Source organism: Macrotis lagotis, chromosome 2 (genome assembly GCF_037893015.1).
Source record: "Macrotis lagotis isolate mMagLag1 chromosome 2, bilby.v1.9.chrom.fasta, whole genome shotgun sequence".
NCBI lineage: Eukaryota > Metazoa > Chordata > Mammalia > Peramelemorphia > Peramelidae > Macrotis > Macrotis lagotis.
In genome coordinates this window covers 42,336,232-42,352,309 of record NC_133659.1, presented here as the reverse complement: position 1 = coordinate 42,352,309, position 16,078 = coordinate 42,336,232, and the positions used below count along the sequence as shown (strand labels likewise).

Sequence of the window (16,078 nt, the reverse complement as noted above, 5' to 3'; positions counted from 1 at the left end):
GTACATGAATAATGTTACCTGTTCAGTCATTTTTCTGTCATGTCTGACTCTTCAGTTAGATTTTTCTTGATAAAAATATTAGAATGGTTTGTCATTTTCTTTTCCAACTTACTTTACAGATGAAGAAACTGAGTCAAACAGGGTTAAGTGACTTGCCTAGGGTCACACAGCTATTATATGTCTGAAGACAGATTTGAACTCCAGAGAATGTGTCGTCCTGCCTCTAGGCCCAACTTGGCATGCTATAAGAAACACCCAAGGTGATTACTACAGAAAACCATGTAAACCACTGGAATTTATTCAGGGACATCAGAGCCAAGAATCAGTATATACGGCTCTAAGAATAAAAATGGAAAGATCGACTACAAAAAAATTGCAAAATTAAAAGAACTAGTATTTTCCCAAAGAAGAGATATGAAAAGAGTATTCCACCCCTCTCCTTTGCTGAAGTGGAAAGTCCTTGAGTTTAGAAAATTGCCTGTTTTCATACTTTTTTTTCAGTATATTGATAAATTTTGCTCCCCCCTTTTTTAAAGTCTTTAGAAATTGTTATGGCATGGCTAATGATGAAAGAATAAAATCTATTAATAAAATATATTGGGGTAAAAACATCTTAAGAGACTAGATAACTACTATAACTCAATTCAGTACATTTGTTAAGAATCTACTGTATATCAGAAAGCTGGGAGGCATAGTGGATAGAGCAGCAGAGCTAGAGTCTGGGAGGCTCATCATCTTGAGTTCAAATGCGGCCTCAGTTAAAAAGTCATTTCACTCTATTTGCCAAAGTTCTTCATCCATAAAATGAGAAGGAAATGACAAATCACTCCAATGTCTCTGACAAGAAAGCTCCAGATGGGATCAGGAAGAGTTGGACATGACTGAAAAAGGACTGAACCAACAGCAAATGTTAACTCGGTTAAGTGCTAAATACAAATAGAGGCAAAAGACACTTCTGAAATACATTTAAGTGAAAGTTAGGCTGGATGACCAATGAGGTCCCTTCCTATTCTGAAGTTCTTTGAACAATACCCTTGTGTGTTAGGGGTGTTACATATGATATTTCCTCCATTTTATGGGGAGCAAAACTAATGCTCAAAGAGGTTAGTAAATTGACCGTGATTATGGTAGCCAGTGGAAGCAGGGGCATCACTGGGATTTGAATTTATGTTTCTTGATTATAAGTTAAAGGTTTTAGTTTTTTTTCTGGACAGCAATTTGGAATTATGCCCAAAGGATAATAAAAATGAGCATACCCTTTGATCCTGGAAAACCACTACTGTGTCTGTATCCTGAAGAGATTATAAAAAAAGGTGAAAACATCACTTGTACCAAAAAAAAAAACATTCATAGCAGCTCTGTGATGTTAAAGAATTGGAAATTGAGAGAATGTCCATCAATTGGGGAATGGCTGAACAAATTGTGATTGATATATATATATATATATATATATATATATATACATATATATATATACATACATACACACACACACACACACACACACACGGGATGGGATTTCAGAATTTCAGAGAAGCCTTTAAAAACTTGTATGAATTGATGGTGAGTGAGAGCAACAGAACCAGAAGAACATTATATACCCTAGTAGCAACATGAGGTGATGATCAACTTTAATGGACCCACTCATTCCATCAATGCAATACTCAGGGACAATTTTAGAGCATCTGCAACAGAGAATAATATTTGTATACAGAGAAAGAATTGTGGGGTTTAAACAAAAAACAAAGATTATTACCTTCAATTTTTCAAAAAAATTCTATACTACATGATTTTTCTATTTCTAATATTTTATTTCTTCCTCTAGGATATGTTTTTTTCTCGCAACATATTCAATTTTGATCAGCATATAGCACGGAAACAATGCAAAGATTATCAGATTGCCTTCTGGGGTGGGGAGTGAAGGGAGGGTGAGGGAAAATTGTAAAATTCAAAACCTTACAAAAATGATAGCCAGAAACTGTTATATAGTTAGAAAACAAATAAAATAATTTACATAATAAAAATATTTAAATAAAAGCTAGTTCTCCTCCCCCCAAAAAAAAACCAAGTTAAGGGTTTTTTAAAGTGTACTATGCTGCCTCTGAAACCAACAAAATCCAGTCTTGCCCTTCTTTATTGAGAAATACCCATCTCTCTCCTCACTTAACAGCTACTTCCATGTTCATCTTTCCTCTCTTCTTTCTTTTTTTATAATATATTTACCTATTTACTCCCCCAGTTCTATAATTTGAAGGCTAAATGTACTCCAGTAGCTGTTTTTAAATTAGTCAAGGATTTCCCAGAACTCTCCACCATATACACTGATTCTCTTTTTGTGTTCAATGTGATTTTCTGTTGAATCACGAGAGTATGGAATCCTTGCAAGCCAGAACTGAAAGAGAACTTTGACATCCTTTATGCTTACTCTCTTATTTTATAGACAAAATATCCTGCAAGTTTTTTGATTTTGTGTTTGCTTCTATAGCATTTTATGTGAGATCTTGTACAAAAATAATCTACCATTGTGAAATGTTTGGGTTTTTTTTCTATTTTTTTATAATAACTTTTAAAAATGGTTCTCAGAGCATGATTTGGGGACCCTCAGACATCCCTGAGTTCCTTTCAGGAGATATACAATGTCAAATACATTTTTATGATAATCCTAAATCATTTTAATTTCTTATGTGGAAATGTTGATAGACAAAACCTACAGTTAAAAAAAGTTCTTTGAGATAAGGGGTGTTGTTGAATTTTTAAGAGTGTAAACAGTATAAGACACCAGCCTTTTGAGACCCAAGCTATGGATTTGATTCCTCTGTGGGCCAATTACCTTTAACTGGGTTCCATGCCCACAAACTGTCCCCGGACCAGCTTTCTGGCTCCTGTATAGCATTGATCCCAAAGGAGAGAAGGCACAGGAGTACTGATAAATCACAAATCTGCCACTATTAGTGTATACAGTGTACATAGAAATCCTCATCTTCATATGACATATAGTATGGTATTGCTTATTAAATCTAGATTATCATTATTTTTTCTTACACCACTTGAAAGCTTATGGATATAGCTAGCTAGTCTATTCATCAATCTTAGTTATTTTACTCTATGTCCATGTTCATAAAAGTGTTGATTTATTTGATTAAGGTTACATGCTCCATACCCTAGATTACAGTTTAGACCACAAATTAAAGTTCAGTATTCCTAAATCAAGTTGTTTGTTATGGGGTAAATGCTGATAGCGTCACATATTATTGATGGGTCCTTATCCAGTCATCAATCATTTTTTGAAGGTGATAACAAAATATGTGAATTACAGGTTACACTGTAGACAGACTAATACTTCATTTGTTCAGAGTTTCAGTCTGGAAACTGAAGTCTAGAACTAGTGCTTTCTGACATCTTTGAGAATTCTGTTTTAATTTCATCCTCCATTATGACAGTGAAGAATATATAATAACAAATTATTTTCTAGTTTTTTTACTTGTATATTTATTTGCTTGTGCATGTCTTGTCTAGATCATAAACTCATTGAAGACAAAGCTGCTTTCTTTCTATTGCCATTATCTCCATCAGTGATTTGTGAGTAGAAAGCAATCAATACATTGTTTGTGCTTTCCATTATTTGAAAGTAAGCTTTTTGGAGGATTTTTAATAATCTATGATGAATACCTAAAAATTCCAAAGTATTTTATTTACTATAATTTCTTGTTTCTTTAAGAAATATAGCAAAATTATTGATCTCTTTAAATTATGCTGGTGCTTTTCTGATTCAGTACATTCCTAAAAATCTTGTCTTAAGATGACTGTAAAGCACTCTTAACAATCTGGTTGGAGTCAAGATTTGTCTTTAGGGTTAAATGTGAGCTATCTTCTTTTATTATATTTGATTTTTATACCCATTATTCCCTCTTTTGTCACTAGGTGGTGCCACTACAAATTAAGGACCCTTGCCTTCAGATTTTCAAAGCCGTTCTAGTCCTTGGCAGGAATTGTCAAATTTATGGACTAAGGGGGGGCTAGAAATGAGCATTGGGACGTATATAGAAAGCCTCAAAGAGTGTTAGTGAAATTATGAGAATCAGGAACTGTCTGCACCTACAAAACTGTTGATCTTCATGTAAAGAGATCAACAACTCTGGCATTTATAATGCAAAATCCCTGTAACAAAGTAGAAGTTCTCACTTATCTTTAGCAACTTCTTTAGCATTCTTCACATCCAATCAGTTTTAAGGCCCTTTTGTCCTTCTCTGATGTTTCATTTCCATTTACTCCTTTTAAAGATCATTATCATGACTGGAGTTCAGGCCTCAATTACATCTTTCCTGTGTTCACAGTCAGTGTACTTGAGGAAGGGCATGAGGAGGAGGGGCCTGCTTTAGTCATTACTTATTTTAGCAGAAAACTCTAAATCTTGACAGTTACCCTAATTGTTGTGAACAACACCAATCCTTTTAGCTGACCCTTTAGCACCCTGATGACTACAGAAAACAGTATATGTATGTGAGTATGTGTATGTGAATAGTTTAATTTCTCTTATTCATGTTCTTGCTTTCTAAAAATAGACCATGACCATTCTCTAGGAACTTATTGAAAGATTGAGACTTTAGTGTGTGTGTGTGTGTGTGTGTGTGTGTGTGTGTGTATATACATTTAATTGCATTTATATGTACTATATATAATATATATTTGCATATATATATATTTTTGTTACAAATACTAAAATATCCAAGAACCATTGTAGCACTTAGACTTTTGGTTAATTCTCATTGTCAAACTTATCTTTAATATTTCTTTTTTCATCAGTTCTCACACATGTCATTGTTGGTAACATGCTGAGGTTTCCTTTTGTCTTTACAAATTCCCTTTGGTTTGTTTACAAGTATGATTTTTGAAGTATTTCAGTGTTTGGTGATTACTACCTAAGTTGTGTCATCTTAAAGAATGTTGGTGTCAGATATATTCTTTTTTGTTTTGTTTTTGGTTACAACAAACAATTTTGAATTATCAAATGTACCATAATGTTTCTCAGAAAGGGGGATAGCTTGATTTCTTCCTCCCTTTCATTTCTGGATCCAGCTCATTATCCATCTGTTGTACTAACCTAGGTTATGTTTCTAACCTATTTAAGACTAACAACTCTCAGTCTTTCCCTACACTCCTCCCCCCAACTATTTGAAGACTTTAGCATCAATAACCATATCTTCTTGAACACCTTGTTCTTGCAGTTCATCAGTTCCTTAACCACCCTTGAATACATGTCCACTCTACCCCAAGCATCCTAAAGAATGATGTCATACTTAGTTCTCACCATTCCCTCTGCTTCCAATTCCCAAATTCTCCTCCCTGAAAATATTCTCCCCTTCTATATATGCTGCCCCTCAATCTAGGACTTGAACCCAACCCTGAGATTGAGTAGCATGCTTTACTAGCAATTGTAGCCAAGAGAGGACTGTGGATTCTTCAGTTATATCAGTGGAGCCAGGTCAGTCAGTTAGCAAATTTGAGCTAAGTGACAGCCTTTCCCTTGTCTGAGTATGGAGCCAACCTAAATTCATTATTAGGTTGCTCCAGATTTTTAGCAGCTCCCAAAGACCAAGTAGGGAAATTTCTTTTGGATTATGTTTAACCAGCAAAACCTGAATAGAAAGAAAAAAATAAAGATAGGGAGAAGGATAGTGAAAAATCAAAGCTTGCTCCTAACCAGAAGAATAAGTATATCCTCTTAGAAAAACTGTCTTTTAAGGGATACATTAGTACTATACTATAGCAGACTTGCATAATCAATGAGTTTGGGACCACCCACCCTCTAGACTCGTTGTTCAGAAAGGTCTTTGTAAACTGGCAAGTGCTTTATAAATGTGAGTTGGGGCCTGTAGCAAGAATGACATCTGTCTACAGTGTGATGGAGTGGAAAGGGAAGACGGTATCCTAAGTTACTGAGAGACTGGATTAGGTTGTGTTTTGGGAGTGAGCACCCACATGAATGAAATTATAGAGATTGTAGATTTAAAATTGGCTAATTACAGAATTACAGAGTTCAAAGAAACCACAGAGACTGTCTTGTCAACTCAGAGTGGAACAAAATTTTCTTTGCAACATCCTAGATGAAATGCCATCCAGTCTTTTCTGGAAACCCTCTAGTGAGGGTGATGTCACTTTTGGTGACAGCCCTTTCCAGTTCTGAAGAGGTCAAGCTAGAAAAATGTTTCTTAAGTCTAACCAAAATCTTCCCCTTTGCATCTTCCACTCATTATTCCTGGTGTGAGGCAGAACACTAACTCTGTTTATGAGAATATTTCAGATACTGCATGGGTTGTCTCTCTGATTGAATCTTTGGAGAAGTATCAGAAACCTAGACTTAGAGGTGATCTCATATTGATCTAGATTTTACATGAACTAAGGTCCTGAGAGGCTGATTTGTCCATCTAAGATAGGATTGGGGCCTGAGTCTTCTTCATTCAAAATCTAGTCTTCTTTCTACTGCATTCTTTATATGATATGAACCCAAGGCCTATCTCTCTTGCTATCATTAATGAATGTTGCCTCAGTTATATAAGTGATATATAGAGATTCAGAACAAGAAACATTATCAATTTGAACATGTTGAAACCCTAACACAATACTAGGGACTGATACTACTAATTGTAAAATATGTACGAAGGTCCCATGGTCTTAGAGATTTTTTGCTATGTAACATCCAGGTTATTTTTTTTTTACACTCTTTCAAGATGAGTATAGTTTGACTTTCTGAGTTTTTTGTCTTTAGAGCAGTTTAAATCACACTAAATTTTTTCAAAAAAATTCATTTTTGTATGTTGTTCTTTTATGTTATTTTGGTATATAATTGAGAGATAGCAAGATTGTATAATTTGGAAAGGAAACCACAAGTTATCAAGTTAAGTTTTTATGTCAGTAGAAATAAGTTTAGTATTAAAGAATTTTGTTTCTTCTAATATTGATCCCAAACCACTGATCTGATTGGTCCTATCTTTGTTGCAATTTTGTAATTGCAATTCATTGTTCTCCTTTTAAAGGTTGGTTAAGGAAGAAATGTAGCACAATGATCATTGAAACTCATGTCCATACCCCCCCATAATGAACAAAATCAGTTTTAACTAGCATATTTATATTTTCTCCTGAAATATAGTTGTGTGTAAATTAATTGGGGTAAAGTGCAATAATTAAGTTTATTGACATACAACGTAAACTTTATGACTTTTCACATCTTTTAAAAAAGACTATATATATACATATATATATGTAAATATATCTTTCCTGCAAACAATTGTTTTACACCATTTAGAATTAATATTTGGGGCACATTTTTAATTCTTCAAGAAAGCATTATAAATCATCATTCTGGATAGTAAGCATCTTTTGACAAATAATTATTTTTCCAAGTTTAGCCCCTATGTTTTCACTGGAGTTTATGCTTTTACCACCATCTCTTGTTTAAATAACTTTATCTTTGGTGATACGTGGTATAGAGTTGTCTATCCCATTGGAGAATTTTCACAATTGTAAAACAGTTTTTTCTGAGTACATTGACATATTCTGAAAGCTCATTATTCCTTCAATGGGCACAAGACTTCCAGATATCCCCCTAGACTTGTTTTCAGATGGATGATTTTCCTGGCATTCAGGCATATCTCGATGTCTTCTGTTAAAAGTTTTAGTTTAGCCTTAAATGAAAAAGTGGCATCAGTAAAAATATCACTGAAATATACCAGTTTCCATATCATTCCCTCTTTTTTCTCAAGGAATTCAGTACTATCTTTTCCTGTATTTCTCCCTTTTCTTCCCCAACCCTCCTTCTATACCTGAGTACATTAGTATGAACATTGATATCTTCTCACCACCCCACAGTTCCCATGAGCAACATCTTCATTGTCTCATCTACCCAGAAGAATGATCATAGATCTCACCCACATTGCCCATGGTCTTGAAATCTAATCATTTCCCTTTTCTGTACTTTTAAAAAGTTTATTTCATTTTTTCCTAAATCTATTTTGCATTTTGCTTACCCCCATCTCAATTATATCCATCTCTTCTTGTTCTCCTGGGCTGTCTCCCCTTCTTTGACTATCCTTTAATAGTCTCCACCCTATAAATAGCTAATTCAGTTATACAGTATTTTCCAATGCTTTTTTTGTTGTTGTTTTTTGCAAGGCAAGGGATTAAGTGACTTGCCCAAAGTCACATAAAAGTATTAAGTATCTAAGGCTGGATATGAAGTTAGGTCCTCCAGACTGTAGGGCTTTATCTACTATGCCACAGAGCTGTATCATATCACTGCCTTTGACTCTGTTTATATCCTAACAATCCTCAGCCCCAGAATTGTCACTAGGACCTTCCTTCTCTATATTCTTGAGCTACTGTACATTCTTAGATGCCTTACATTAGGTCTACTACACATTTGAGATATTTAAAATAAACTGGATCTTCAGTGCTGTGTGTTAATATATTTAGTTTTTCTTAATGGATTCATTTCCTTCAGTGGCTATTACAGATTCTTCATTCACCAGTGCTATCCACACATCCCTCTTAGATTTCCTTATTTCTGCTCTCTTCATATCAATCAATGGCCTTTTAACTGTATATTCAGGGTCACTTTCTCAATTCATCCCTAAATCCTTCTATTTAGCCCTCTTTCTGAAAGAGATTTCTTTTCTGAGTTCTAGTTATGTAGTCATTATATAGTCAGTGTTATAGTTTAGTTTTATGTAGTCATTATTTGCATTTGTTTTCTGCCTTGTAAGTAACCCCTTAGGCATCTTATACCCACTAACTAATAAACAATTCATTATCTCCTTCTCTAAACCAACCCTTTCTTCCCCCATTTCTATTTCTGTTGAAGATACCACTGTACCTTTCAGTGTTCTTCTTAGTCATAATCCCAAACACCAAGGTTTCTAAGTTATCCTTGACTCTTGGCTCTCCTCCCACATCCAATCAGTTGTGAAGTCCTAACATTTCTTTTTTTTTTTTAAAGGTTTTTGCAAGGCAAATGGGGTTAAGTGGCTTGCCCAAGGCCACACAGCTAGGTAATTATTAAGTGTCTGAGACTGGATTTGAACCCAGGTATTCCTGACTCCGGGGTGGGTGCTTTATCCACTACACCACCTAGCTGCCCCGAGTCCTAACATTTCTACCTCCACAGTATATCTTTCTTGCATCTCCTTTCCTCATTAACAGAGACACCACCTGTTTCAAGTCCTCATTATCTTCCATCTGGATGAGTGCAGTAACCTTCTTTATTTGTCTCCCTACTTTCAGTTTGACTTCTCTCTAATACATTTTATTCATGTCTGACCATTTTACTCCCTTACCCCCAAACTTCTACTGGTTCTTATGTGTTCTAATTTAAAATATAAACTTTTTAGCCTGACATTTATGGCCTTTCATCATCAGAGAAGGGAAGCACTTTTCAGTCTTATTTTATACTGGTTCCATAATGAATTCCACATTTCATCTACTCCATCTTCTACTTTTGTGTATTTGTATAAACTTTTGTTCCTCAGTTTGGGATTCATGCCTTCTTAACTTTATTTTAGCTGCCATCTCAAAGATGGACCCTTTTTTTATTCTTGACTTTGGTTTGGACAGAGTAGACTTTAAATAAAGGTACTATGAATTAAATGAAATGCACTTGAATTGTTACATATCTTGTCTGATCAACCCAATTATAAAGTCCTCCAAAGTGTATAAGACCTTTTCCATCCACTTAGTCTCTCAAACAATGTTGGCATTCTACAGTCAAGCTTCGATTAGTGTGAGTAACAAATTTTTTAAAGTGGGAATAATGTGTCCTGTAAAGTGGTTACAGTTATTCCAATTTGTCCTGCATATTTCCATCAAGCCAGAACCAATCACTCTAGATTTTATAATTATAACTTTGAATGCAGCAAATCTAAATAAGAGACCACTTCAAGGGGATTAATTGTTCCTACTAATCAGGATTGTAGATATAAATACTTGTTGACTGACAGGAAAGTTAAAAGCCAGTATTTTACTTTGGAAAATTATTATGAACTTGGATTTATCTTTTTTTAAATTTTAAAATATTCAAAATTATGTGAAAATTATCATTCCTTTTTCTATTTTTTAATCTCATGTGTCATGCTATTTCTGTTCAAATATGGATTTTCACATTTGCTAAATTAAATATCAAAGGACAAGTAGGAAAGTACTTGGGGCAGCAAATCCACATCTTGTACAACTATATAATTTGTATGCAGATTGATTTTGGATTATCTGATTATCCATTTCCTTTGGGGAACCTTTGCTGTCTGGAGGAAGTCTGCTTCTGAGTGGTGGACACACCCACTATTTAGTTGTTTTCTGGAGTCTTTTCCCATTTCACTTCTCTGAATAGTGCTTTTGGACCTGGAATATAACTGCTTGAAAGCCCCCTAGAGAATACTCTTTGACATTGACCTTCTGAGTTAAAATTTCCCATTATATAATGAACAAGGGTTTGGGTTAAGTGTCAGAGACCTGTAGAATATATATTATTCATGGAAGTTGTCCCTCCATTAATTCAGGGAACTAGAAGTTAAATGGGACTGCCTTGTATTAAGGCAGAATTTGTCTAAAGGAATTTGTACAAGTGCTAGTGGGGAAAAGCTATATAAAAATGTCAGACCAGGCAAATAGTAGTTTGTCTTTTATTTGTCCTTTCTTCTTTGGATGATCAAGGATGCTGGCCATCCTCTTAGTTGGTCCAGGATTTGCTTCAGGGATTTTACTTACTCACCTTTCATCTATTTACTTCTGACTCTTAGGAGCTCTGTCTTGGGCAAGTCACTTAACCCTGACCACTTCACATCCAGGGGCATCTTCAGTCATCCTGATTCATATCTGGCCACTGAACCTAGATGGCTCTGTAAGAGAAACTGAGGCTGGTGACTTCTCACAGCCTCCCTTCCTGATGTCATGGTCATCATTGCGAGCAAAGGACAAACATTGTCGTCTCTCCCATCACCTTGGTCTCTCTGCTTTTTGTCTCTTTTCTCTAATCCATCCTACACTGAGTTGCCAGATCTATGTTCTTAAGCATAGCACATATCATTCCCCTGCTCAAGCATGTACAGTGGCTTCTAATTATCTGCAGGAGAAAATACTTTATTTGGTTGTTAATTTGAAGCCAGGCTTACTTTTCACATTGTTCTGCCCTTCACATGTACTCTGTTCTAGCCAAAGCAGTCTACTGGTCTACTTGCTGTTTGATGTTTTATTTCCTCTATCGCTTTTTTTCTTCACAGATTTCTAGGCTTCCTTCAAGGCCCCCTGATCAAGTGCTACATCCTCCTCAAAGCCTATACTATGTGTATGCACCTGTGTTCCTGTTGTTTCTCTCTAAAAGGATGTGAATGCTCTGTGGGGAGGGCTAATATTAAGTTTCATCTTTCTCTCCTTAGGATAGTATCCTTCCTGATCATGGTTAGGCAGGGGCTGAAAGGATGCTCCTTGGAGGTGTACCTTACTTGGTAATCCTCACTTAAAATAATTTCATTATTATTATTATTATTATTATTATTATTATTATTATTATTATACATGCAGTCTCCATAGTGATGATATCCTTATGTTATACTGTTAACAAATCATTTGACACAAATGATAACATTGCTCCTCTTGATATGACTTGTTCCTACCACATATTTCATTCAGTGATATGATGGCAGAAGCAATGATGACAGCTTTACTAGATATGCCTTTACTTAAGTCTCCAACTCCCTAAGCCACTCTGGTCTACTTTGTATGGACTCAAATCCCTTACCAGAGGTCCCCTGGTGTTCTACAGACTAGGAATTGTTTGTAGACAGGCTGCAACAAATCTGTCATACTAAGTAGGAAAGTACTGTGTGCAACAAATCAACATTTTGTACAACCATGTAATTTCTATGCAGAGTGATTTTGGATTATCTGATTATCCTCTTTCTGGGGCTGCCATGAATTGGAGTAGCTCCCTGCTCCTGTCAGGTCATCTAAGATACAATGGTGGGACCTTTAATGCTTAGGGAGTAGACTGTGAAACTAAGCAGATAACAGCCTCCAACCCCATGTGACAAAAAGCTTTTGATTTCGTGTTGAAAGTTCTGACCCCATATAGATAAGATCCATCACTTCTGTGTTTTCATACCTTGATATGGAACACATTGTCTGGTAACAAGGTCCTACATACCCATCTCAGACCTAGACAAATATAAGCAAAAAATTAAAGAGAATTAGGTAAAAGATTTGAATAGAATTTTAGGTATTTATATACAACATCTCTCTGGTAAATCATTGGAATGAGGGGGGAAAAAGAGTGTAGATATGTATATGTGTGTGAGTGGTATTTGTGTGTGTGGTATTTGTGTGTGTGTGCGTGTGTGTGTGATGTTCCCCTTTCTTTTCCCATAATTCACTGAAGAACTATTATATCTAATGCCTGAAATTCCAGTCCTTAACTATTTACATATGAATCATACACACACATATATATAAACACTATTATACACATACTATCATTGCATACACAAATTAACCATTTTTTCTGCAACATAATAATCTATTCATAAGTACATGAAGAAAAGCAGAAATTTTAAAGATATTTGATTGACCTCATTGCAATAAAAATTATATTTCATTAAGGTCTTAGATACAAGAATTAAAAATTAAGTAGGTGCTAAGTAATATTATCCTAAATTATTTTTAAAGAATTTGTAGATCAAAGAACAAATCATAGTGACAATAAAAATTTCATCAAAGAAAATTACAAAGATATGACATTTCAAACTTCTGTGATACAGTTAAAGCAGACACAAAGGTCAGTGAAAGAAGCAAAACCATTCTGTAGTCAAAACTCTGATCCACAGAATTCCCACTTCCTGAATTTTACACCTTTCAAGCTTACCAATTTTAATGATTAACACCCTGTCACTTCCCACTGGGAGCAGAAAGCACTTCTCACCCAGCCTCTCTAAGATTTGTTCCCTCTTATAAAAACCAAGTCCAGCTTAATGATAGATAAAGGCCATTAGGTTGGATAGAATGGAGAACGGAAACCCTCTCTTCCTAATGGGAGAGAAGGGTCACACTGACTTAATGCCAAAATTTTGAAAATCAAACTCATGTTGATGCTTCCCTAAGTCTTAATCTAACCTTTCCTCCATCTTGTAGAGATGATGGCAGATATAAGGATGTAACTCTTTTTAGGCCCAGTAGAGTCCTGATGATAATTTAAGAAATATGAAGTCCATTGAGTAGAAAAATAAAGGAGATGAATATTGAGCCTAAATCTGACTAAATCCTGGTTGGAAGGGGCAGCCTCTTTTACATATTAAGGGTTCAGACAGAGCTACAGGTAGTTGGGGTCATGAACAGGTAGATTGGGCTATGGATAGCTTAGAAAACTTTTGACTAAACTGGCAAAATTTGCTCCAACCTTCTGAATTATCTGATAATCGTAATCACATTCTATATTTTCCAGTTTTTGTAACTGTTGGAAGGTTGGGTGTGATTATTGTGGTATGTATGGATTGAGTTTAGAGTGCCATATAAAGTTCAATTTCTTTTTTTTTTTGATAAAATTCTGAATTTATATATTCCTTCCCCACTGTGGAGCATGTGAGGGAATGGGAAAAGGATAAGGGAATAAGACCTCTTACAAAAAGTAACTTGAGCTTAGTCCTGAAGGAATGGATGAAGCCAAAACTATTTTAAGGTTACATGAAGAGACCATTTTCATTTGTTGTGGCATCTTATCTCCACAGCATGACCAAATATCTAGGAAGAAATAAAAAGTTTTTAAAAATTATTTTCTATTTTTAACTTCATTTTTGTTTTTGGAATTGCCCAGTCATCCCTTATGTCAAAGAGTAAAAAATAGGAGGTAAAAATAGTTCATCAGAAATTAAACAACATGTCACTTGAACCTGATGGTATGTTTATTGCTCCTTCAAAACCATAGTCCTCCACCTCTGCAAAGAGAAGGGGCAGTGTCTTTTCTCATTTTTGTTCTTTTTGCTTCGATCCTCCTTGTTATTTTGTCTTTTGTGCCATTGGTTTTGTAAAACTAAGCTTTTAAAGTCATAATAATCATCGTAAACCTGCTAACATTTTTATTTTTCCTAGAAATCTTTCAGTGATGACAGTATACAATTTATTAAACCCATAATAATTAAAACTGGAGTTTTAACATTGCAAGGGCTTTTTTTTTAAGCTGAAGGAAGTCTGAAAGCATAAATTACCTTTGAAGCTCAGGTTTCTCTGCTCACTAGCTGAAGTCAAAATCCATTTTAGGGCAGTACCTTTGAAGCTCAGGTTTCTGTTCAGTAGCTGATACTGCCACACATTCTGGGTTGGAAATCCTCCTGGTAATAGTTGGAGATTGAGAACATGTCAGTCATTGTAACAGCTGCCTTAGACTGGCATTGATATTTAAATAGGAGAAAGTGATCTGTTCAGAATTTAAAAGTTGTTACCATGGCAAAGAGACTTGCTATCTCGTCTTTTTATCTTTGCCATTGAAGTGATCTATCTGGCTGCTTATTCCCATGAGTTTGGAGGATGAACTGCTTGTTGGAAAGCCTTCATTAGGCTAACGATGAATGTTCCTAACAGTGTCTAAATTTGATAGGCAAGATGAAAGCTTTCTGAAACCATTTGGCCTGGATAGCTCTAATTAAAATAAATTTTCCTCAATTAAAACCTGGAAAGATAATGTTAACAAAAGTTCTAATATAGGATTATTTTTGTCATTTGTTGCTCAACAACTGGCATTTCAAAACTGCTTTAAGACAAGGACCTCTCTTTAGCTAATTTAGCTTCTTGGTTCTATTTTCTATCTTTATGTGTCATTTTAGGATTTTTCCTCTACAAAGATGTTAATTTATTTAGAATATATACGTATATATATATTAATATAAACTTTATATATATACACACACATTCCTTTCTTCATCATCTCAAATCTTTTTTTTCTTCCACTTTATCCTCAAAAGGTATAAGAATGTAATCTAGTGCTGCTAAGCAATTTTGAGGTCAACTAAAATGATTAATTTTGTAGTTTTTTTATATAGCATCTCTCTTTTATTATTACTATTATTATTATTATTATTATTATTATTATTATTATTATTATTATAATCCAATCCCTGTTAGGCATAATTATTTGTAACTTGAATGTAAAACCTGGTCTCTGGTGCTAATTGTTTCTGTCACATGACAATATGAAGTTACAAGAGGGAATTTTCTTGGTTCATTTTGTAGGCTTTTGGAAGTTAAACCCTTCTGTATGGGAAGTCTTTTGTTGGGAAAATGACTGTTTGCCACCCACCCTCAATTTGACTTGCTTTTGAATATTATCATACACCTTGAGATATCTTGGTATCTGAGTGTGGCCTGATTAATTTGTGACCTTTGAAGGGTCATTTTGGTTTGATAGAAGCCATGCCCATACTATGTTTATAATTTCAGATCTTGAAATAATATCCATTTTGGTAATACCAGTACAGAATTATGTTTCTTTGGTCATCTATGCATATGGAAGACTAGCTAATGGCATGTCAGATATCTTGTATATAAATGATTACCTTTGATAAATTGATTTAGAATTGTAAGGTATCTAGACCATTTCCTTATTTTTCAGAGGGGAAGTGTGGCTTATATCAAACAGTGTCAAAGTCTAAGTTCTCTATCACCAAATTCAATGTTTCTTCCACTGGACCACCTTCATGTTCATTTCTCAGGGCTTTCACACAAATTGGTACTAACTCTTGTGCACAAATTTTTAAAAAAACAATTGAATGGAAAGGATAGCAAGGCTGTGGGGAGCGTCATACCCCCGTTATATTTTAAGGTTGCCAGAATGCCTTCACAGCAGCTCTGTTGAGAAAGTGGTGCCAGGATCACTGCATCCATTTTATAGAGAAATGAAGTGATTTGACCACGTTTACATAACTGCTATTTAGTTGCTGTCACTGTTTACTACAGAACACTGTCTGTCTTGGAGGGAACCTTCAAGGAGGTGGTTCCCAAGTGATGGTGGAAGGGTAATAGGAGTTGAATTTACTGAGGGAGAGGATGAATG

The 16,078-nt window shown here is 35.0% G+C and overlaps 1 protein-coding gene and 1 long non-coding RNA gene across 3 annotated transcripts in view; both read left to right on the top strand.

Moving 5' to 3' along the window:
- The window catches only part of LOC141512652 (uncharacterized), a 29,979-nt gene extending 28,503 nt beyond the window's left edge, over positions 1 to 1,476 (top strand). The window contains exon 2 of the long non-coding RNA XR_012475559.1: positions 120 to 1,476. This is a non-coding gene — a long non-coding RNA (uncharacterized LOC141512652). The remainder of the gene's footprint in view (positions 1 to 119) is intronic.
- HS2ST1 (heparan sulfate 2-O-sulfotransferase 1) overlaps positions 1 to 16,078 on the top strand; it is a 219,507-nt gene that overhangs the window by 58,635 nt on the left and 144,794 nt on the right. The gene's annotated exons all lie outside the window — the stretch shown is intronic.